General features: G+C 45.3%; 1 protein-coding gene across 2 annotated transcripts in view; it reads left to right on the top strand.

Moving 5' to 3' along the window:
• LOC115106454 (thyroid hormone receptor alpha-like) overlaps nt 1-23,676 on the top strand; it is a 159,142-nt gene that overhangs the window by 69,562 nt on the left and 65,904 nt on the right. For both annotated transcript variants that reach the window (XM_029629219.2, XM_029629217.2), the window contains one exon: nt 8,992-9,067. The gene's annotated coding sequence lies outside the window, so the exon portion shown is untranslated. The remainder of the gene's footprint in view (nt 1-8,991; nt 9,068-23,676) is intronic.

Raw genomic sequence — 23,676 nt, 5'->3', positions numbered from 1 at the left:
GTCCCATGTATGGGACCTGACCTTACCGGTAAGATGGGACATGATGTTTCTAGAAACCAGAGGGTTCCTTTGACATGTGTCCAGTTCAGATGATCTCATTGGTTTATTTATCCAACAGTAATAAGTGCGTCGAAGTTGAACATCACCGATGATTTGACATGGACCAACAACACCCAGGGTCCATCCAGTCATGAGTGTGAGTTAGTCACGAACCCTTATAGAGGAAAGCGATTCCATATCATTTTCATTCAAGGGATGTGTTTCTCTCCATCACATTCGCTCTTCTATGAGCTTAAGCATAATGTGTTCAGTGTGCTAAGAACCTGTTATTCCCAGCCCAGATATCCCCCCTCCCTCTGTCATGCTCACAATTACTGCATTCAAACACACCGGCCCAATAGCCGCTCCCTCGCTCTTTCCCTCCTTCCTGACCCATCTTCCATGCAAATTAACTCCAGGCCACTGCTGTTCGCTGCTTGACCGGCAATACATTTGAGTTTTGACAAGCCGTCTGAATTGTCTTTCCCTCCTCCCTTTCATCTGCCTCTCTCTGCGAGCTGCACAGTTGTGCAGCTGCTCATCACTTTGGCCTTGTCTTTATCTGTCTGTCTGTCGTTTCTCTCTGTCTGTCTGTCGTTTCTCTTTCTCTGTCTGTCTGTCGTTTCTCTCTCTGTCTGTCTGTCTCTCGTTTCTCTCTCTGTCTGTCTGTCTCTCGTTTCTCTCTGTCTGTCTGTCTCTCGTTTCTCTCTCTCTCTGTCTGTCTCTCGTTTCTCTTTCTGTCTGTCTCTCGTTTCTCTCTCTGTCTGTCTGTCTCTCTCGTTTCTCTTTCTCTGTCTGTCTCTCGTTTCTCTCTCTCTGTCTCTTGTTTCTCTCTCTGTCTGTCTCTCGTTTCTCTCTCTGTCTGTCTCGTTTCTCTCTCTGTCTGTCTCTCGTTTCTCTTTCTCTCTCTGTCTCTCGTTTCTCTCTCTCTGTCTGTCTCTCGTTTCTCTCTCTGTTTGTCTGTCTCTCGTTTCTCTCTCTCTCTATCTCTGTCTCTGTCTGTCTGTCTCTCGTTTCTCTCTCTCTCTGTCTGTCTCTCGTTTCTCTCTCTCTGTCTGTCTCTCGTTTCTCTCTCTGTTTGTCTGTCTCTCGTTTCTCTCTCACTCTATCTCTGTCTCTGTCTGTCTGTCTCTCGTTTCTCTCTCTCTCTGTCTGTCTCTCGTTTCTCTCTCTGTTTGTCTGTCTCTCGTTTCTCTCTCCCTCTGAGTGCTGTGTGTTGTACAATGTGAATGGAGTCTTTCAGTGGCTCTAAACGGCCGCCCTTGGAATGACACTATGAGCATGTTGTGTTTTTTCTTTCTTTCTCTGTCTAGTTTGGACACACAGATGAGCTGTAGGTCACAGATGGGCTGTAGGTCACAGATGGGCTGTAGGTCACAGATGGGCACGTGTGTGTGCTTTTGTCCTCTAGCCACAATGGCTTGTAGCTGTAGATGATGGAATATAGAGAGTTTTGCACGTGTTAGTCATGCAAGCGCAAGAGTGACCATCTGATATGCCGGACATGGTGATCGTAACGCCATGGCTTCATTTTGAAACAGTTCCTTTTAAGGCATGTATTAGATCAGATAACTGCTAGAATTGCATCACTGTGTGTTAATAGCCTGAATCTCTATTGATGCCAGATGTACAGATGCCACGATACTTTCTTTAGATTAGCTTTAAAACCATACAACTGGTTTTGTTTCTCTTTCATGAGATACACTTGTTTGCATCATATCTTGTTTTGTGGCTTTAATATCTTTATTTTATATTCATTGGACTATACATCTATATTTGTTTCATTAGGCCTATTATTATTTATTTAGTTTTATACTTCGCTGGTTTTTGGGATATATAACAAAGATCAATAGAATACATTACATTTCATAATACTGAAAGATGGCCTGGCTCCCCAGTCCCCTCTCAACCCCCTGAAGCTGCACCCAGACCCCCTATTTTTATTCATTTACAGAGGCACTTAGTGTCTTACTGACGATGGATGCTTTACCCGCCATCGCTGCCCTGCCTACTCTTGCAGGGGAGCCATTCGCCCCCCAGACTGCTGGTATGAAAACAGCATTGTCATTGTTTCCTGATAACATATCCCATTCATAACCTAACCTACTCTCTGTTTGACTGGGATTAGACAAAAAGCAACTTTCTTTGCCATTTTGCCTTCTCAATTGTCTCAAGGGAAGTATGAAGTTAGTGAATGGTTAGTGTGTTAGTTTTTACGTGATAATGGAGGTCAGAGTTCAACAACATGGGAACAGGGGGGGCTCCACATAACCAGTCCAGTGACCATGATAACACTCTCCAAGGCCAATGCCACAGGCTCTATTAGGGATGCACACGTCATGCTCCTTAGCTGATTGGTCCTTACTATCCAGGGTCCTTGGAATGTCCCTACTCCCTACCCAATTGAAGTCAAACTTTAAAATGGTTAGGGTAAGGCTAGGGATTAAGGGTTAGGGTTTAGCCTAGGGACGTCCCAAGGATTCCGGATAGCGCTAACCATAGCTGATTGGCTTCAGAGTCTGAGCTCAGAGAGTAGTCGTCAACTCCCATGATGCAACAGACGTGGTTTCACATGAAGGATGCAAGAGCTTCAAAGTGCATATCTAATCAAACAATACAAGCTCCCTTGACCCATGAACTGTATCAAATACAAGCTCCCTTGACCCATGAACTGTATCAAACACAAGCTCCCTTGACCCATGAGCTGTATCAAATACAAGCTCCCTTGACCCATGAGCTGGAACAAATACAAGCTCCCTTGACCCATGAGCTGTATTAAATACAAGCTCCCTTGAACCATGAGCTGGAACAAATACAAGCTCCCTTGACCCATGAGCTGTATCAAATACAAGCTCCCTTGACCCATGAGCTGTATCATATACAAGCTCCCTTGACCCATGAGCTGGATCAAATACGTGCTTCCTGGACCCATGAGCTGGATCAAATACGTGCTTCCTGGACCCATGAGCTGGATCAAATACGTGCTTCCTGGACCCATGAGCTGGATCAAATACGTGCTTCCTGGACCCATGAGCTGGATCAAATACGTGCTTCCTGGACCCATGAGCTGGATCAAATACGTGCTTCCTGGACCCATGAGCTGGATCAAATACGTGTATCTCTGCTGATCAGTACTTCACTTATGAGTTCAGGAAAAAGGTAGTTAAAGTTAACTGCTTGAAATTGATCAACAACGTCTGCTTATGATTCCTGGTTACCACACTTGCACAAGTAGTCACTAGCAATGTTCCCTCTAAGGTGCGCACAGCTCCCCTCGGACTGCCGTGCAGATTAAGTATCAGCCCGCGCAGAGAAGCACGAGATTGAACTTTACTAAACTTTCTAGAGATTTCCCCTTTAGTCAACACTACGTTTTGATCTGCTGTGGGAATTGTGCTCGAATCAATGCAATATTAACCACTTTCAATCTAACATACAGTACATGCAAAACTAACTGTGCAACAGATTTTCTTGGAGGCAGCACGTATTGGAGTAGGATTCTATTGCATTGACATGTATGACTCAGGCCCGTACTCTAGACAGAACGGCGCGTCATAACCAATCAGAGCTGCAGTAGGCCCAAATGCAAATGGCCATTGCCATATATCGATCTGTGCCATTCACTTTGAACTGGATTGCCTGAGCGGTCGTGAGTAGATGCCTGTTTTGAGGTCAAAGCGAGAGCTGCATGTAGCCACCTGTGCACATTTGTTCATATTGTTTGCTAGTTAGTGAGTTATTAGCCCAGTTATCGCTCATTTCTAGTCAACAATGGGGGAGTGGTTGCTTCCTACAAGAGCACAGAATGTGTACATTTATAGCCATCTTTGAAAAGCGAGTCAGGTAAATAGCTTTTTTATCTCTTAAAGGGGCAGTGTTGTATTTTGAGACAGTCTTGAATAAACCAAGTAGCCTAATTTGTCTGATTCTCTGTAATAATGGTATAGGAATAATATATATATATATTTTGAACTTCTTCTTTTTTCATCAAAGAACAACATTTTCAGTCACCTCCTTGTCTGAAGGACAAGTGGATAAACAGGTTAATGTCAAGTCCTACATGTTTTTTTCTTTCTTTCAAAAGTCTCATGAAATGTAGGGCTACAGAACATTAAACACATTGGCTGCTACGGTAGGCTGAATGATAGAACAGCTATTTCCATGTTAAAATGTTATGGGATGCATTTTCTCCATTGTTTTTATAGTAGGCCACTCTGGCAGGCCTACGTTATGATCAAAAAAGCCACAGGTAGCCTACTTGGCCACTGTTAAAACTGTAACTTAAAGCGGGTACAGCCTCAGTGTTCACAGTAAACATGCGGCGGAAGTTGCACAGAATTTTCACCATGTTCAAGTTGGCGCTCAGCAGACCTGAAATTTGCTCAGTGCCAGATTTTTTTTTTTTAGGGAACATTGGTCACTAGCCATAAGTGGTCCATCGCAGCATATGCAATTTCCAGTCACCCTGCTGCTAGATATCTTAATATGTTTGGCCCTGAACAGCTCCGTCTCAAGCCCTGTATGCAAGGGGCATATCCCTCGAGGCAGGATCTGATCTCCTCAATCCCCACCATCAGTCACTGAACCATGTGACAGGCCAGTGAATTACCTTCACAACATCAAAGCCTTGCCACCAGAGAAGGGGCCTTTTCAGGTGGGGAGAACTTGGGGCCCACCGAGTCTAGCCCCAAGGTGTTTTCAGTTGAAACAGACACACCTTGTACCTTATGCTCATGCGATCCGATGTTATCCTCTTGGCAGGGGTGTGATGTTTTTCCCCACAACCCAACACCTTCCTTAGTCAGTAGCGAGGGGGGAAACGAATCCCCACAAAAAGTATAGCCGTCTTGTAACCAGGAATCTCGTAACCTGCAGAGGCACTCTCTTGGAAATGTTAAAAGGTAAAGACTGTCTGTTAAACTGCAGCTTGGGTTGCACTTGTGATTGATTGCTATGCGTGGAGAGTGAGCTGCTTGGAAAGGAAGCAGAGTTACTGTTGCTATCGCGTTCATGCGAGCAGGGAGGGCCTCTTTCCTCAGATTCGAGATCATGTCGTGCACAGACTATGCATCAAGGCCTACTATTTTCGAAAGGTCTGCTTTGTGTTAGACTTCAATGAAATCGATTGAGAGGGCGGCCACAGATCACTTTGAAAGAAGTAAGCTGTTTTCATAGGGAGCGTTTAACAGCTTCCTACAGTGTAGAGTATGATGAGTCTAAAGGTTGCAGGGCGCGACCTCGTGCCCCTAGGCTTGTCTGAGGTCAGCTAGATTGTCATCGTAAGGATCTGTCAGGGTGAACAGGACACAAACCTTTTGAAGTCGCCCTGATGACATCACCCTCCGCGTTCTTTTTCTCAGAACCGATTGAGGTTGGACTCCGTTGACGCCGAGGTCGTCGAGTACTTAGCTTTTATCCCGAGGCCTACTGTACTCTCCCACAACTCCTCCCCTGTCCTGGGCTCCACTCTCATGTGTGTTGACGAGTAGCCTTGGGAGGATTCCACATCCACATGTCTTATCGCGGAGAGACCTGAACTCCCTCTTTATCTTGTCGTCTTGCCCTTTTTTGAAGTTGTGAATTATTGCAGAGTCGAGAGCCGTTTCAAATTAAAGTACCAGGTTCTATTTCTAGACCACAGATTCGAGCCAGAAAGAAGCTCAGAGTACAATTGACCTTGTTTGATATATGCTGTTGTCAGTGCTGGCCCCATTATAGCTTAGGTCATTGTTAATGGTTGTCCTCCTTTTTTTCAACGGACCCATTCGCTGCCTATAGAACCAGTGCGTCAGACTGCTGTGTTTAGGAAATTCAGTTAGTATGATCAAGAAAATGCATGACACATAATAGTGGGATAGGAGCCAGGTGTCAGCTTTCCGTGGTGCACCCCATGTTCCATTGCTCGTCATCTGCAGGGAGAACAACATTAGCTAAAGTAGATTTACATCTCTATGGAAACTAGTATGATTTCTTCTGTTTGTTCTGAAGAAGTGCCGTCAGGTCTACCTCTGAAGCAACCGTCTGGTACACAAACATAACCTCCTTTTTGCAATCCTGTGTAACCTCATTGTTTACCATGGCAACCGTTTATGCTTTGGTACCAGGACGTTGTTATTGTTCACCTTTCAAACGGTTCGTTGTACACCGAGTCTACCAAACATTAGGAACACCTTACTAGTATTGAGTTGAGAGCAGGTGTTCTCAATGTTTTGTCTACTCAGTGTATATCTCAGGCCTAGCCTTAATTAGACCGAGGTCTCTACAGATGGACAACATGGACATGTACATGATATTGCTATATGAGTGCAAAAATTGCATGAGCATACGATCGTTTGCCACATTATCAAAAGAATAACACGCGTCTCCACGTACACAAGCTCTTGCGTTTACCAGCACACAAGTGCACCTACATTCTCAAATAGTGCACACTCACCATACAGACACTACACATACTCTGTATTCCTGTTGTTCTGCGTCAATACGAAAGTGCCGATCGCCGTGTTTGGCAAGGAAGCTGTACCCAGTGTTCAGTAGTCTGCAGCAGCGAAAGCACACTTGGCAGGCGTCGTGAATCCGCAGCTTGAGCGAGTCACTGTACTCACGAACCCCACGGTGCCCGGCACAGCCAAACACATACGCCCAGCTGCAGATGTCAGATGGCGAGGGAGCAGGTAACTGTTCCAATCCAATACGGAAGCTGCTCATCCCTGACAAGTCAGTCTAAACAGCAGCCGGCAAGGAGATTCCTATCTACGTTGGATAGAGTTATAAGCCTGTAGCTTCAGCTTATCAGCTTAGAACATGGATGCACTGTAACTGTAGCTAGCCTTTGGCAGTAGGATACTTTGATCGCTTTCTTAATAGGCAGAGCTTTCTCATTGTGTCTTTTAATGGCCGAACCCCTCTTAGCAGATCGACTCAGCTCTAGCAGAGGGCATCATAGGACCTCTCTTTTTATTGCGTGAATTGTTCCCTCCCGTCAATCCCAAGGTGCTGCCTTTTTTCTTTTCGTTGGTTGTTTTGTTTCGATAGCTCTCAGCAGGGGAAGAGCCCACAAGCTAATTCACGACTTTCAGTCTGACAAAGGCGGCCTTTCACAGGGCTGACATGAGAACAGTGGAGTTGGCACTGTCCGCCTCATTCTGAAAGTAAAGCACCCGAGACTTGACTTTGAAGCCTGTGTCTTTTACCAGAAGACAGGCCCTCCTCTCCTTGACTCAATAGGGTGCTCAGCCCTCCAGCTCTTCCTGCTTTTCACTTTGCTCTGTCCCTGTATTCCTCCATCTATCTGGTCTTTTAACACCACTGATGTTGGTGGATAGTCTGATGACTCTTGTCACATACTGTCTGTGACAAGAGGGGTGGAGGAATTCAACCCAGCCTTCTCTCACCCTGTTCTCATATGCTGCTCGCCTCGTCATGAACACATGGTGGAGTTATTCTCAGTGAGCTGGGTGCAGTCCTTTTTCACGGCATGTCTGACCTCTATTCCTCAACTATACCCACCCCCCACCACCAACCACACCCACCCACCCACACAGATACACAAACAACCATCCACCCCAAAAGTACCCCCCCCCTCCCTCCAGGTCTTTGTCTACAAGCCCATGAGGCCCTCTGAGCAAACATAGCACCCGACCCCTGACCCTGTCTAATCAGGCACAAATTAGGCATGTCGAGAGGACGCCCCCTACCTCCAACACCCCACTCCCACCATCCCATTTCCACAGGAGCAGTTCTTGCCATAAGGGAGGGATTCCCCCACCCCCACACAAACAGGCATGCATGCACGCACGCACAGACACACACACTCATACACACACACACACACACACACATACACAGGCACACACACACACGCCCTCCTCCCGGCGCTTCCCTTCGGATAGGACCGTAATGACATTAACAGCTTCCTCCTCCCGGTGAACCGTGGAACAGTTTCCACTCTGTGCCCATTCCTTCTTCTTCTCTCTTTTTTTCCCTCTCCTTCCTCCTCTCAGAGTTCCATGTCTTTCATTTTTTTTTGGCCCAATTAATTAACAGTAATGCAAACGACGCTCTAAAGGCCCGGGATCTACAACAACAGGAGTCCTGTTTTCACAAGAGCTGATTACATAATCAGATTAAGCCCCATATCTAAGAGCCCAGATCTGAAATCCCAGGCCCCAGCCAGCTACTTTTCCCTTAAGACTTACCCCCACACCAGTGGGCCGCCAGGGTTTTATGTTAATGTGCGCTCTAGTGTTATCAACAACATCTTTATCGTTCTAGATTGTTGCTCTGTGAGAAGGTGTTGGAAGTTCACGGTGAACCATTGTTATGTAAATGCCAGCTGAAAAGTACCAGTGGCCTGAGACACAGATGCCGGGCCCGCGACACAGATGCAGGCCCGCGTCGACGGCAACAGAAAAGTCTGGTGTAAATCCTCAGCAAACATGGCAGGAATGTCTATTTCCGTACACGTTGTTGTTCTGCGTAGCACAGTCTGTGGCCCCATTAAGCAGGCTTTGCATGGGCCACGGATACGACCGCAGGCAACAGGTATGGCGGACATTAGCAGCAGATTAGAGCAGAGTACTACAGGCGGTAGGGAGATTGAGAACATGCGTGTTAATGCTTGCCTCTGGAGCTCGGAGCTACAGTAACATGGCGCTATTACAGGAGAGAAGCACGGAGAGGGGAGATCCATAGAGAGAGCTGTGTCGTGTCCGTTGTTTGGAGCTGTGTTGTGCTGTAAATATATGTGGGAAACTTATAGTAGACACGTTTAATGTCTGCATGCGGGACATAGTCTTGTTAGAGAGTAGAAGAGAGTAAGAGTCTTGTCCCTATTCGTCTGTGTACTGCCTTCCTTGCACTGTTTGTTTTCCATATGCTTGTATCCCTCCCACTGTGCTGCACCTCCACTCCTTCTCGCCCTCTTCTGAACAATCGTCTGTTTATTTCTCACAGGGCGGAGGCCAACGGTCACACAGAACAAACTACAGGCCTGGGGATATCATTAACCTCCACACACAACAGGATACTGGTAGGTTTTACTGGCTGCTTCTCGCCCCCTATAGCTATATGGGGTATGTCTGTGTACTGTACGCACACATACATGCACACGGATGTAGAGGTCTGCGAGGGACTGATTTCTTCATCCGCTCCAGCAAGAATTGGTCCCGAACCCGACCGCAGTCCCGCAAATGTTATTTTAGGCATACTGTATGTGATGCAGCTTGCTTGGAAGCCATAGTCCTAGCAATTTTGCACCTCAAAATGTGCCAAAAAATAGGTTAAGTTACCAGAGATTCTCACGTGGCCCATTACACGACATGGCCAAAAGGATGTGGACACCCCTTCAAATTAGTGGTTTCGGCTATTTCAGCCACACCCATTGCTGACAGGTGTATAAAATCGAGCACACAGCCGTGCAATCTCTATAAACAAACATTGGCAGTAGAATGGCCTTACTGAAGAGCTCAGCAACTTTCAACGTGGCACCGTCATAGGATGCAACCTTTCCGACAAGTCAGGTTGTCAAATTTCTGCCCTGGTCAACTAAGTGTGGTTTTTGTGAAGGAGCAACAACGGCTCAGCCGCGAAGTGGTAGGGCACACAAGCACAAGAACTGTTCGTCAGGAGCTTCATGAAATGGGTTTCAATGGCCGAGCAGCTGCACACAAGCCTAAGATCACCATGCACAATGCCAAGCATCAGCTGGAGTAGTGTAAAGCTCACCGCCATTGGACTCTAGAGCAGTGGAAACACCTTCTCTGGAGTGATAAATTACTCTTCACCATTTTGATTTATTTATTTAACTAGGCAAGTCCGTTAAGAACAAATTCTTATTTACAATGTCGGCCTACCCGGGCCAAAACCAGACGATGCTGGGCCAATTGTGCTCCGCCTTATGGTACTCCCAATCACGGCAGGATGTAATGGAGCCTGGATTCGAACCATGGACTGCAATGGCGCCTCTTGCATTGAGATGCAGTGCCTTAGACTGCTGCGAATCTGGGAATGTGTATGTGACCATTAAAATTGGATTTGAATGGAAGCAAGTCCGCGCAGCAATGTTCCAACATCTAGTGGAAAGCCTTCCCAGAAGAGTGGAGGCTGTTGTAGCAGCAAGGGGGGGGTTCTTCATTCTTCACGACTGTCTTGGTGTGTTTGCAAGCCCTGCCACATCGGACGAACAATAAGACAACCGTTTCCAAGTAGCTTAAGCTGCGGGACAAAAATATATTTTAATTTGAATGTTGTCTGTCTGACCTCCCGTCCGCTTCCGCACTGCGAGGGGTCAGCCCTCTACACAGATGCACACAAACATATGTGTACACACACACACACACACACACACACACACACACACACACACATACTCAGGCAGTATAACTTATAGCCCAGTCTACAGTAAGATGTATCGACTCCCACTGATCGAATGCCAAGTATTTCCAAATAGGGTCTTATGCTGCCTTCATCCTAATGTGAAAATATGTACGATTCTCTGTCTCTGTCTCTCCTTCTCTCTCCATCTGTCTCTCTCTGTCTCTCTCTGTCTCTCTCTCTGTCTCTCTGTCTCTCTCTGTCTCTCTCTCTGTCTCTCTGTCTCTGTCTGTCTCTCGCTCTCTCTCTCTCTCTCTCTCTCTCTCTCTCTCTCTCTGTCTGTCTCTCTCTCTCTGTCTCTCTGTCTCTCTCTCTCTCTCTCTCTCTCTCTCTTTCCAGAATGGCGTGTGTGTTTGCAGTGTGGTGTTAAAGTCAGGGTCCTGATATTAACGGTAACTGTTCCCACCAGCCCAGTGTAGGAAATCAAAGAGGCACATTCCCAGCATTCCATGGTGTGTCCCTGAGCCGGGGCCTTGTGTGTCTGCCCGACTCACGCCCCCTACTCCCACTCTGGAATATGGGAATATTATGGGATCACTGTATCTAGGGATACATAAATCTAGGGATACATAAATCCAAATTCCCTGTCTAGGGTATGTGTATGTTGTTTTTGTTTTGACCGGCATTGCAATTCAAGACTTTCACTTTGCGTCCCGATACAGTGTCTGGTGGAACTGTAGTAAACATTAAGACAGGACAGTTTAGAACTATAATGCAGGTTGAAATTGGACATTCGTGTCCTACGTGGACTTTTCTCTTCATGAGTTGAATTTGAATTGAATATGCTAGGTGTTAGCTTTTCTCCGTGAATAACATGGTACAATTAGCCACCTGGCTACCACAACCAGCTGACAAGCTTGATTATTTCCGAGCCAATTAAAAGCATTAACGTAGCTGGGCGTGGTCAAACACTTTTTGGACCACACCCGACTTGAATGCGCAGTTACTGAAGATTCTGAGCTTTAGCACCTTAGTGTTGTACACCACCTGACTGCATAGTAATGAGGGTACATGACAAGACCAAAAGGCTCTTTTGCTCATTTTTATATACGATGTGTGAATATGTTGTAAAGACATCCTATATATGTATTCTGTAAAAGCACATGGATGTGTGTGAAACGCATAATCCGAAACGTATGAATGTGAAAATGTGCCTTTGGAATTTTGTCCAACTTTTAGTAGCCTAGTCAAGGATTCACCATGCAATATACTGTATATTGGCACACTTCACTGGTTACAGACCAAGCGGAATGACCTAGACCTTGATTTTGGAGGTTCAAAATATCCCCTTGGTGGCCAAGTTGACCTATTTTTAATTGGCTGATGTGGAGTTTAAGTAAGTAAGTGTGTGTGTGTGTGTGTGTGTGCGATGATCCACTAAGTGGTCGTTGGTATGGCTCCACAGAGTTGAAATGGAATTGAACTCAACCCTGGTTATACCCCGGTCTGACAGTGTTTTTGTTACTGGCTGTTGTTGGAGCACCTCTCCTCTCCTCTTCCTCTTCCTCTTCCTCTCCCCCTTTCCTCTCCTCTCCAGCTGGGTAAATGGGAGAGCGAGAGAGAGGGAGGGAGAAAGGGATAGAAGTGTGTAATCACAGTGTAATGCTGGTGAACGAATTAGGAAAGAGGCGGAAACAGGCGGAACATTGATCTGAGGATTGTTGGACAGATGTTGGGTGGGTAATACATCTTAATGGCTGCAGCGGACTGGTACATAAGCTTTCAGCAAATACCGTTTGAGTCAGCAACTAGGAGGGATGGTGAAGACAGTGGCGAGGTGGGGGGTTGAAACATTGAGCCCGTTTTGCATAGGAAGCATTAGAATGACCATTTTGGCCATGGCCAGAGATGGCTGTGGGACTGAAGGTGAATGGTTTGCTTTTCGGTCTTCATTTAACTGGGTCCTCGTGTGGAATGTTAGACATCTGCACGTACAGTAATACCTACGGATGGGTCTCACCATTTCAAGTAATGTCATATGCCTATTTGATGGATGTGGCAAGTGGACGCCACTAAAAGTACTTTTTGTATAGCGTGAACTGTGTCCTACTGTGACATTAGGGATAGGGGTAACTATCGTTCTCTTCAGATTTTTGTTGTTGTTCAAGAGTACCCGACGCTGCCGTCAATGACAGTGATTTGATTTGATTTGGTTTGATGTATTTACTATCCTCCTATAGGAGGAGATACTTGGTCATTCGAGAGAGAAAAGGGGAAGCTGAATGTGTCTGGGGGATCATTTAGAAGGTGTGTTTTGCCTGAACGATGGGGGGAGGAGGACGTAAGGGGGTTGTATTGGTGTTACAAGACATCAGAAGCTCACGCTTTAGGATTTCGAGGAGGGTGGGGTGTTAGGTAGAGGCGTATGCAGCAGCCCCCGGAATCCCAGAGTCCCATTGCTGGGTTACAGGCGAACATTCTTAACACCTCATGAATCTCACTTGTTGCAGCAAGGCTGCTGCTGACAAAGTCTGCAGTGTTTGTGCACACATGTACGTGTCGTGCACACGCGCTAACGTTCATACACACACGCATCGCCCGCATGTGTCGTGCACACCCACTTAGGCCTACAGTCAAACATGTGGTTTCCATATGTTGGATGTGTTTGATACCGTTCCATTTATTTCATTCCAGCCAATACAACGAGCCTTCCTCCTATAGCTCCTCCCACCAGCCTCTTCTGACTCATACACACGGCACACACGCATGCTCATCGCACACACACACACTCTCTCAGCAGCAAGATTGGTGCAGAATTGAAATGATTGAGCTCATTCTTTGATAGATAATCTGTTGGGCTCCATTATTCAAACAAAGTTAATCCCGAAATGAATACTGGTGCTGGGCAAATAATCAATCCACTAAATAAGGAATCATATTATAACAGACAGGCAGACAGAAAGACAGGCAGACAGAAAGAAAGACAGACAGACAGAGAGACAAACAGACAGACAATCTGGCTACAGTTGAAGTCAGAAGTTTACATACACTTATGTTGGATTCATTAAAACTTGTTTTTCAACCACTCCACACATTTCTTGTTAACAAACTATAGTTTTGGCAAGTCAGTTAGGACATCTACTTTGTGCATGACACAAGTAATTTTTCCAACAATTGTTTACAGACAGATTATTTCACTTATAATTCACTGTATCACAATTCCAGTGGGTCAGAAGTTTACATGCACTAAGTTGACTGTGCCTTTAAGAAACAGCTTGGAAAAGTCCAGAAAATGATGTCATGTCAAGCTTCTGATAGGCTAATTGACAAAATTTGAGTGAATTGTAGGTGTACCTGTGGATGTATTTCAAGGCCTATCTTCAATCTCAGTGCCTCTTTGCTTGACATAATGGGAAAATCAAAAGAAATCAGCCAAGACCTCAGAAAAAAAATTGTAAACCTCCACACATCTGGTTCATCCTTGGGAGCAATTTCCAAATGCCTGAAGGTACCACGTTCATCTGTACAAACAATAGTGAGCAAGTATAAACAACATGGGACCACGCAGCCGTCAGACCGCTCAGGAAGGAGACGCGTTCTGTCTCCTAGAGATGAACGTACTATGGTGCGAAAAGTGCAAATCAATCCCCGAACAACAGCATAGGACCTTGTGAAGATGCTGGAGGAAACGGGTACAAAAGTATCTATATCCACAGTAAAACGAGTCCTATATCGCCATAACCTGAAATGCCGCTCAGCAAGGAAGAAGCCACTGCTCCAAAACCACCATAAAAAAAGCCAGACTACAGTTTATAACTGCACATGGGGACAAATATTGTACTTTTTGGAGAAATGTCCTCTGGAACAAAAATAGAACTGTTTGGCCATAATGACCATCGTCATGTTTGGAGGAAAAACAGGGAGTCTTGCAAGTCAAAGAACACCATCCCAACCATGAAGCACAGGGGTGGCACCATCATGTTGTGAGGGTGCTTTGCTGCAGAAGGAACTGGTGCACTTCACAAAATAGATGGCATCATGAGGTAGGACAATTATGTGGATATATTGAAGCAACATCTCAAGACATCAATCAGGAAGTTAAAGCTTGGTCACAAATGGGTCTTCTAAATGACCCCAAGCATACTTCCAAAGTTGTTGCAAAATGGCTTAAGGACAACAAAGTCAAGGTATTGGAGTGGCCATCACAATGCCCTGACCTCAATCCTATAGAGTATTTGTGGGCAGAACTGAAAAAGCTTGTGCGAGCAAGGAGGCCTACAAACCTGACTCAGTTACACCAGCTCTGTCAGGGCTCTCTGGAAGGCTACCCAAAACTTTTGACCCAAGTTAAACAATTTAAAGGCAATGCTACCAAATACTAATTGAGTGTATGTAAACTTCTGACCAACTGGGAATGTGATGAAAGAAATAAAAACTGAAATAAATCATTCTCTCTGCTATTATTCTGACATTTCACATTCTTAAAATAAAGTGGTGATCCTAACTGACCTAAGAGAGGGATTTTTTACTAGGAATAAATGTCAGGAATTGTGAAAAACTGAGTTTAAATGTATTTGGCTAAGGTGTATGTAAACTTCTGACTTCAGCTGTACATGATGATTTATAACAAGGGTAGGCAACTAGATTTGGCCACTGTCTGAGTGGCTGGTCGAGGGACCGGAACATAATTATAATAATTTGTACACTGCAAATTCACCACAGCTAAACCCAAAAAGAGATTGTATTTGAAAATGACAATTTCATACCTTAATTACATTGAGACACAGTCACGTCTCTTTTTACATTTTTATTCGTGGGAATACTTCGGAACAGATTTCCTAAATTAAACACATTTTCAGCTGAATTCCTGGTGATTTTGCAGTTTTCTTTTTAACAAAGAAAGTTTTTACCAGACTTTCGGCGCCCCGGCTACCATTTGCCGACCCCTGACCTATAACCTATATATGACCTCTAACTGTTTAAGTGTACAATATTTGGGTCAAGAGAGTGATGCCCCTTCTGATTTATTCTCAACAGGCTTGGTATGGAGGCAAGCAGCTTACTTTTTCACAGAAAATAAACTGAAGAGCATTCCAACCTGGACAGAATATTGTAAGTCGCTCTGGATAAGAGCGTCTGCTAAATGACTTAAATGTAAATGTAAATGTAAAGGCCTGGTATTGAACACGAGGCATTTTACTGTTAACTTGTCAGCGACAGCCTGGCATCATGCTTTAGATTCACCCTTTGTGTGTGTGTGTGTGTGTGTGTGTGTGTGTGTGTGTGTGTGTGTGTGTGTGTGTGTGTGTGTGTGTGACGTGCAGACCTATACATGACCCATGGCAACAGGCACTGGAGGCACTGTGGATCAATGTTGTTAGCTAATCGATAGATACCCTACCGTCTGGTCTCCTTAAACTGGTCCACAGTGACCCCATATTATAAAAAGTGTTACCGCACTATAAACAGTGTCGAAACAGCAGGTGGACATGAACAAGGCTCTAATATGCCTGATATATCTCATGGTGGTCACTATGAAACGCTGCCTTTTACCGTAATAATCATGCTTAATGGATTCCATCCAACAGATTCCAACATTTCAAATAAATGATTTTAGTTTCCTACCACGACACAGGGGTTCTTTTTTTCACCACAAAATTGGTCACACTTCTGATCCTAGCAAGAGAATGTCACCATGGCAATGTGGTTGCGTAATATAATTGGATGACCCATGTTGTAGGTAGGATACAGCAATTTACTTAAACAAAACATAATGCTGTACCAGCCAGAGGAGGCTGGTGGGAGGAACTATAGGAGGACAGGCTCATTGTAATGGATGGAATTTAATAAATGGAACGCAGTCCAACATGTGGTTTCCATATGTTTGATAATACCGTTCCATTGATTCCATTCCAGTCTTTACAATAAGCCCATCCTCCTATAGCTCATTCCACCAGCCTCCACTGGTACCAGCCCAACATTTACTAGCAACACTTCCTATGTTGGTGTTTCTCTATTTCTTTTGTAGGCTAATAATGGTGCTGGGTTTATCAAGGACATAATAGCATATGGCCTCAGTGAACTGCTGTATAGCTGGGATGTTGTCTATAAGCATGTATCTGTCCTTCTAGATCCCCTGTGTGTTTGGCTTTGGGTTCCTGTGTGGTCCAAACAGCTTACTGTGTGTACGCTGGTCTTACCTTCCCTTATGTGCGGATGTGTGTGTGCGTGTCTGTGTCGTGCAGGCTTTTGCTTCGACACTGCTCTAACACAGCACATTTTGCTAATGAGCTACTCATCAGGCTCTGATTAGCTGAACCAGGTGTGTTAGAATAGAGCAGGATGTCCAGCCTGCCTACAGCAGCTCTTCAGGCAGAGGGTTGCCCCAGCCACACCCCTCTCCTCTCCCTCTTTCACATGCTCACGCAGATCACACAGAGCAGGATCTCCCAGTAAGGGCAGGTCAAAGCCACCCATGCACATACTCTCTCTCTCTCACACACACACACACACACACACACACACACACACACACACCTCTTTCAAGTCACACAAACACTATCACAACAGTAAACAGTCGCGGCCTCAAACCGTACACACACGACCCCACACACACACCTCCCCTCACTCACACACTGGCAGTCAGGCAAGCAGGATAAAGAACAGTACGGTTTGTAAAGTACTGTTTGTGGACCCTCTCCTCTCCCAGTTCGAGGCATTCACTACACTGGAGCGGTTGTAGTGGTTGTATGTCTGTACACACTGGTTGTGCAAAGATATACATTATGTGCGTTAAAGTGGAAAAGACTCCAAAGAGCCAGGCTGTGGCTGCCTGACTAATGGTGCCTGTACAGCAAACCTTACATATGCTGCTGCTACTCTGTTTATTATATATCCTGATTGCCTAGTCACTTTTACCCCTACCTACATGTACATATTGTATTACCACAATTACCCCGTACCCCTGCACATTGACTCGGTACTGGGGCTCCTTGTATATAGCCTCGTTATTGCTTTAAATGACTGTTTCCTTTTTTATTTATCTACATTTTGTCTTACTTTTTAACTCTGCACAGCTGGGAATGGGCTCGCAAGTAAGCATTTCACCGTTGCATTTGGCGCATGTGACCAATACAATTTGATTTGAGGCTAAACTCCAGTAGGAAGTGTATAGAAGCGTTAGCGCCTAGCGGGCTAGCGGTTTACTTCTCCCTTTCACAGCCCATTGATTGTACCCTCCTCCCTGTGCAATATGCCACTCTGCAATAAGAAATGGTTTCCTGGTTAACAGACCAGCGCTGCCAGTATAGAGTGTGCAGTGTATAGATGTGTCCTAGCTAGAAGAATTCAGTCCACACCTCATGTCAAGTAAGCAACCTTTTTATCCTTGCGCGGCTAATACGGAAGATCGAATACATTAGGGGGAAAACATCCAAACTGTTGATGACCCGCCACCACACTTTTGCGACTGTTTTTGCTTGTTTGCGTGCGTGTGTACGCGCACATACGTGCGTGCTGATGTGGGTGCGCTTGCGTATGTGTTTATTTGCAGCGGCACGCACAAGCGAGGCCCAGTTTTGCTGCCTGTCTGTGGTTCAACCCAAACCCAGTCATTTCCCCTTGGGATTTCATCTCTATTTTCGGAATGTCAAAAATCCCCTTTTGATGCTTATTTTAGTCCTATTTGCTTTCTCTCCGCTGCCCAGATCATATTAATGATAGTTCTTAGCGTTGAAGGTGGTACGTAATCAACCCTCTCGGCCGGCGGTGTGTGTCAACAAGGTGGTTGTTCGGTGGTAATGCCTAACCTATAGCATGCTCATGTTTATATACCTTAGAAACACTCCCCTCTACTCTGCCTGTTTTGACATGCTGTTTCCATTGGCATGGTTCCACGCCATAACGTCATATAGCCTTGATGTGGATGAAACTAGCAAAATAGAGAGCGTACTGTATTAAAATATTCATCTTCCTCCCACACATGTTGGAAAATTGTACAGTATTGCATGTTAGCCCAGAGATGTAGAGAGCTCGGAGTTTGTTTATCCTGCCCATACATTGCCAAAGAGAAGTTGATCATTCAATCTGAGACAATTGTTTTGAACTCTCTCCTTCTCTTCTCTTCTCTCTCCTCTACTCCTCCTCCTGCTCCATCCCACACTCCTCCTCACATGGCCACCATCATCTCACTTCATGAATAAAACACTGCTTTCCTGCTGTAAAATCCTTGTTTATTGAGAGAGCTGGTTCTGCAGTCGACCCAAAAACAGCCAACACACGTGTCTGTGTGCTTGCGTGCCCGCGGAGTGTGTGTGCGGGCGCTTATTTGTGCGAGCATTCATTCAACCACACATACAGGTGTTTTCTTCCCAACTATTTACTGCCCGTTATAGCCTCAAATGTGACAGACTGTAAATATTCCTACTTTGCTTTTTAATACCAAAATGTGCAACATTTCAGGAACGTTTATGTTTTTAAGATCCCTACCCCTCCTGGGAAATAATAACGTCTTTGTTACACTGCCAAAATGTGTTGCGCCGCTTTCTCCATCCATACGAAGCAGGAAACCAGCGTTTTGGGGAAATGACCAGCTTGCGTTACAGTATTCACCTGGGTGACTGGCGAGTGTTGATGACATCATTCTCACACATGCTGAGCGGTTCTTAAAATCTGTTTTTTTTCGATAAAATGGCTCTTGAATGTGACTGTTGTCTGGCCATTGTCATAACCTCAAGGTTGTAAGTGTCTGAGGTGGGAGGCGGAATAGTGCAGCAATTAAGAGTTGCTCTAGTGCTGTACAGCCAGTTCTCTGTTCTCTGGACTGTGCTGATAGCCCCATACATGGGACATGGAATGCACATCTCAGGCATGTTTTTTTGCCTGGTTTAGATCTGCTAATTCAGATTCACAGATCAATCAAGTCAATGGACTGCTTGGTTACTCACTTTACGTGCCAAAGGTTCACATAGAGATAAAATAATGAATGGCGAGCCTACGATGTTCAATGGGACTTGGTTAGTAAGTTGTGTTGTGTAGATCCTCTTTTACCACGTTCATCGTAGGCCATTTTGACACTGTAATGAGACATTGTCCACAAACACAGGTCTTTACGATCAGCTTTCAGCAGCACAACCGCGACCCAAACTCCCAAAGTGACTACAGGAAACTGACCCGGGGTCTTTGCTTAGCTGAGCCTCCTGTGGTGATGAGGATTAGTGCTGGGTGACTATATATCAGGGCCGTTACTGTCTATCTGTTTAATCAGCTAATTACTCTGATTACTGATTACACATTGTGCCCCAGAGACAAGGCTACATGGAGAGTCACCAGGCTATCTCTCTGTTTTCTTTCTCTCCCTTCCCCCTTTCGTCTCACCCCCCTCCCCTGTTTCTTTTTTTCTGCTTCCCCTTAAGGCGTCAGCATGCTTCAATTCAGCTGGCGGCTAGCCGAAGTCGGCTGGGCGAACTGAACTAGTGTGCTCACATGCTCCCTTCGAAGACTGTTGCTTAGGAACGAGAAAAAAAATCGGCAATAGTACTGTTTGTCTGTTTCGAGACGCCGTAGCCAGTATTCACTTCCTCAAAATAGTCAGAATGAATTGAAGATAACTCAAGAAATCTGTCATTCATTTTGACGTTTTTGCAGAGGAGATCTTAGTTGCGCAATATTACATCTAGCTAAGATTTTGGTGCATTATTTCTCAATGAAAAAATGTGCGTGAAAAGGAGTCATCTCTTGTTGAATGACAAAGACTTTATTGAAGAATCCCTACAGTTGACTGACAAAGGGGACTCCCAAACTTCGGCTGGCCTCGAGAAACATTTCTGGGTGCCGGAACAGCTGACAAAACCCTTACCGAAGTTCAAAACAAACAAAAACGCCACAAAATGTCATCATATTATATGCACGAACTCTTCCGAACTGTTTTGGCTGGAAAGCATGCGAAATGACTACTCTCGCTCTCTGATTCTTCCACCATTTATCTTTTCGCCTCTATATCTTTAACAATCTTTAACAATCATTTGTCCCATCTCTCCCTCTCCCTTTCTCCTTCATTTCTCCTCTGCCGCTCTTCGGGATGAGAACCCCCCCACACACTTTTAATTAGCATAATTGATGGTTTCCGTGCCGCTGTTACCTATGCTTCTGGCTGGTGTGTGTGACACTGGGGAAACAAATTACCGTTCTTTGCGTAGGAGCAGTTCCTGCTCGGAAGGATTAGGGTCATTACATGGCAAGCGGAACTGGAATTCCAACCCAGTGCATTATAGCCTTAAACTTTAACCTACATCAAATACCCAAAGAGCAGGAAAACAAACAACTGCGTAATTAGTGGGTTTCCCAGATTTACGGGGCAATCTGAAATCAAAAGCGGTTGCCGAGCCATAGGACCCATTGCATGCATTTTAAGATCCCACTCCCAAATAGCCACCCGTTTTGTCTAGACAAAAAATAAATAAATAATACAAACTAACATTCCAGAACTTTGAGAGACAATGTAGTCGTAGGCTCACAACTTAAACGTCAATAAAGTTGGGGAATTGCAAATTCCCTTGTGTGCTTATGCACAAATGGTTATGTGTTTGCACACTGTGTAAATGGGGATCTTTACATTTCCGCAAGATCGTTTCTGCAAATCTAAACGACGGGCAGAAGCAGAACTGACAAGCAGAATGAACAACAGACAGAAACCACATACTACGGACCTACGGACGGCTCGTCACGGAGGTGAGGAGTGGTGTCAAGATGGATAGCTCTTACAGGTGGTCCCACCGTTAAAGACAGTGGACACAGGGTGGGCCCTTAGAAGAAGCCACAAAATATGGACACGTGGATATACACAAAGGAACCATTGTCCATTGAAACAGAGGTCATTCGTTTTGTTTTCTGTGCATCTGTGAAACTATTTGACTGTGTCTTTCCTTTGACAATCTGCTTGTCAAGAACACTATGACTCATTCAGATCTTTCAGAGTCTGCCAATAAACATCAGTCGTCAGTAGACGGATTTATCGTCCCCCGGGGGAAAGTGGTTTTGCTGCAAAATCATTCACAAGTAACAACAGACAAGTCAACAAATACATTAAACACAATATACACAGTAGGAACATAAACAATAAGACGGGGTTCCCCAACTGGTAAGCCCGCAGGGTTTTTTATTTGGCCTCTCAAGTTTTCTGAGAAAAAATTACGAATAATAATATATACTGTATATAGGAAAATGTTTATTGTTGGACATAAGACTGTTAAAAACACCAGGAAATCAGCTCCAAGTGATTTTAATTTAAGAAATCTGTTCCCAAGTCTTCCCACGCATAATAGAGAGACACGTGATCGTATACAAATGTAAGCAAGGTTTGAAATTATTATATTTTGGTGAAGAAATATATCTGTTTGGACTTCTTGCAGTCAATTTGGAGTCTACAAATGATTAGTAATTATGTTCCGGCCCCCCGACCATCCGCTCAAGAACAAATCGGCCCGCTATACATTAGACATTGCTGAAACATCTCAAGGATGATCAGTGGAAACAGGATGCACCTGAGCTCAATTTCAGGTCTCATATTAAAGGGTCTGAATACTTATGTAAATAAGGTATTTCTGTTATTATTATTATTTTTTTTGCCCTTTTTCTCCCCAATTTCATGATATCAAATTGCGATCTTGTCTTGTCACTGTAACTCCCCAACTGGCTCGGGCGAGATGAAGGTCAAGTCATAAGTCCTCATAAACATGACCCGCCAAACCACGCTTCTTTACACCCGCCCGCTTAACCCGGAAGCCAGCTGCACCAATGTGCCAGAGGAAACACCATTCAACTGACGACCGAAGTCAGCCTGCAGGCGCCCGGCCCTCCACAAGGAGTCGCTAGAGCGCAATGAGCCAAGTAAAGCCCCCCCGGCCATAACCTCCCCTAACCTGGACAACGCTGGGCCAATTGTGCGCCGCCCTATGGGACTTCCTGTTTTCACTTTGTCATTATGGGGTATTGTGTGTAGATTGATGAGGAAAAATTCATTTTAGAATAAGGCTGCAATGTAACAACGTGGAAAAAGTCAAAGAGTCTGATTACTTTCCGAACGCATTGCACATTAGACATTACACGTGGTTCCTGGGCAGGGTTCCCTTGAACAGAGGAATTACAGTAGGCCAGGAGAAGCATAGCATGTGTTGTGATGACCACTCTTGGTAGATATCCTCTTTGACACGTCCTAAATCTGATGATCAAGCAGTCGGTCTCATACACCGTTGATGTTGCTATAGCGCCAAGGCTGTGTGGGTGTGCACTGTGCAGCAGGCGCAAACCTGAACTGCAGTTGCCATGCCCGATGCCAGCAGGCAGAAGCCACAACAAACAGTGAAATGTGTGCATGTCGGGGGTGTGTACCCCTCATGGCCAATCAGGATGTGTTCTTTAAACAGGATGTTGTCTTGTGGCACACGTGTTGCAGAAACAAGGAAATCAAGTCATGAGCAGCAGCCAGTCGGCAGAACGTACAGTAAGACTATTTGATACCGTTCAGTTCAATTCAGTTTCACTTGAATGGTGCTGCTACAATTGCATTTACATTACATTGACATTGTAGCCATTTAGCAGATGTCTGCCTGAGCTCAAGGGTACATTGACAGGTTGTTCACCTAGTCGGCTCGGGGATTCGAACCAGCGACCTTAAACCGTGTGTGTGTGCGTCCATGTGGGCGTGTGTTGACGAGTGGAGCGTGGGCAGAAGAGAGGAGGCCTGGCTTGATTGGCAGCGGCGGAAACACTCACCCAGCAGAGCAGTGAGCTAATCAGATCTTCCTCAGCTTATGCTTTGCATGCAGGCACAATGGCTTCTTTTCTCTGGGGCCCCACGCCGAGCCTGGTATTTCCTGCTCGGGGTAGGCTTTGCCCAGATTAGAGGAAATTGATGTAATGGGTTTGATTTAGTGGCTCAAAAGCCGACATCCATATGGAGGGCTGGACTCTTTCTCTCCCATCTCATTACCTCCCTCTCTCTTTCACTCTCCCTCTCACTCTCTCTCACTCCCTCTCACTCTCTCTCTCTCGCTCTCTTTCACTCTCTCTCGCTCTCTTTCACTCTCCCTCTCGCTTTCCTTCTCTCTCTCACTTTCCTTCTCTCTCTCTCTCGCTCTCTTTCTCTCCTGCGCTCTCTCTCTCTCACATTCTCTCTCTCTTCCTCTCTTCTCTCTCCTCTCCCTCTCTCTCTGCAGAGATTAGGGAGAGAGACAGGAAGTCAATAAAGAGGTAAAGGTATACCTCAGGACAGTGGCAGTTCTAGCTTGTATGGCTCCCTGGGCGAACCCCCCCACTAATTGTAATTTT

The sequence above is a fragment of the Oncorhynchus nerka genome, linkage group LG23, assembly GCF_034236695.1.
Source record: "Oncorhynchus nerka isolate Pitt River linkage group LG23, Oner_Uvic_2.0, whole genome shotgun sequence".
Lineage (NCBI taxonomy): Eukaryota > Metazoa > Chordata > Actinopteri > Salmoniformes > Salmonidae > Oncorhynchus > Oncorhynchus nerka.
This window is presented reverse-complemented; position numbering and strand designations above follow the sequence as displayed.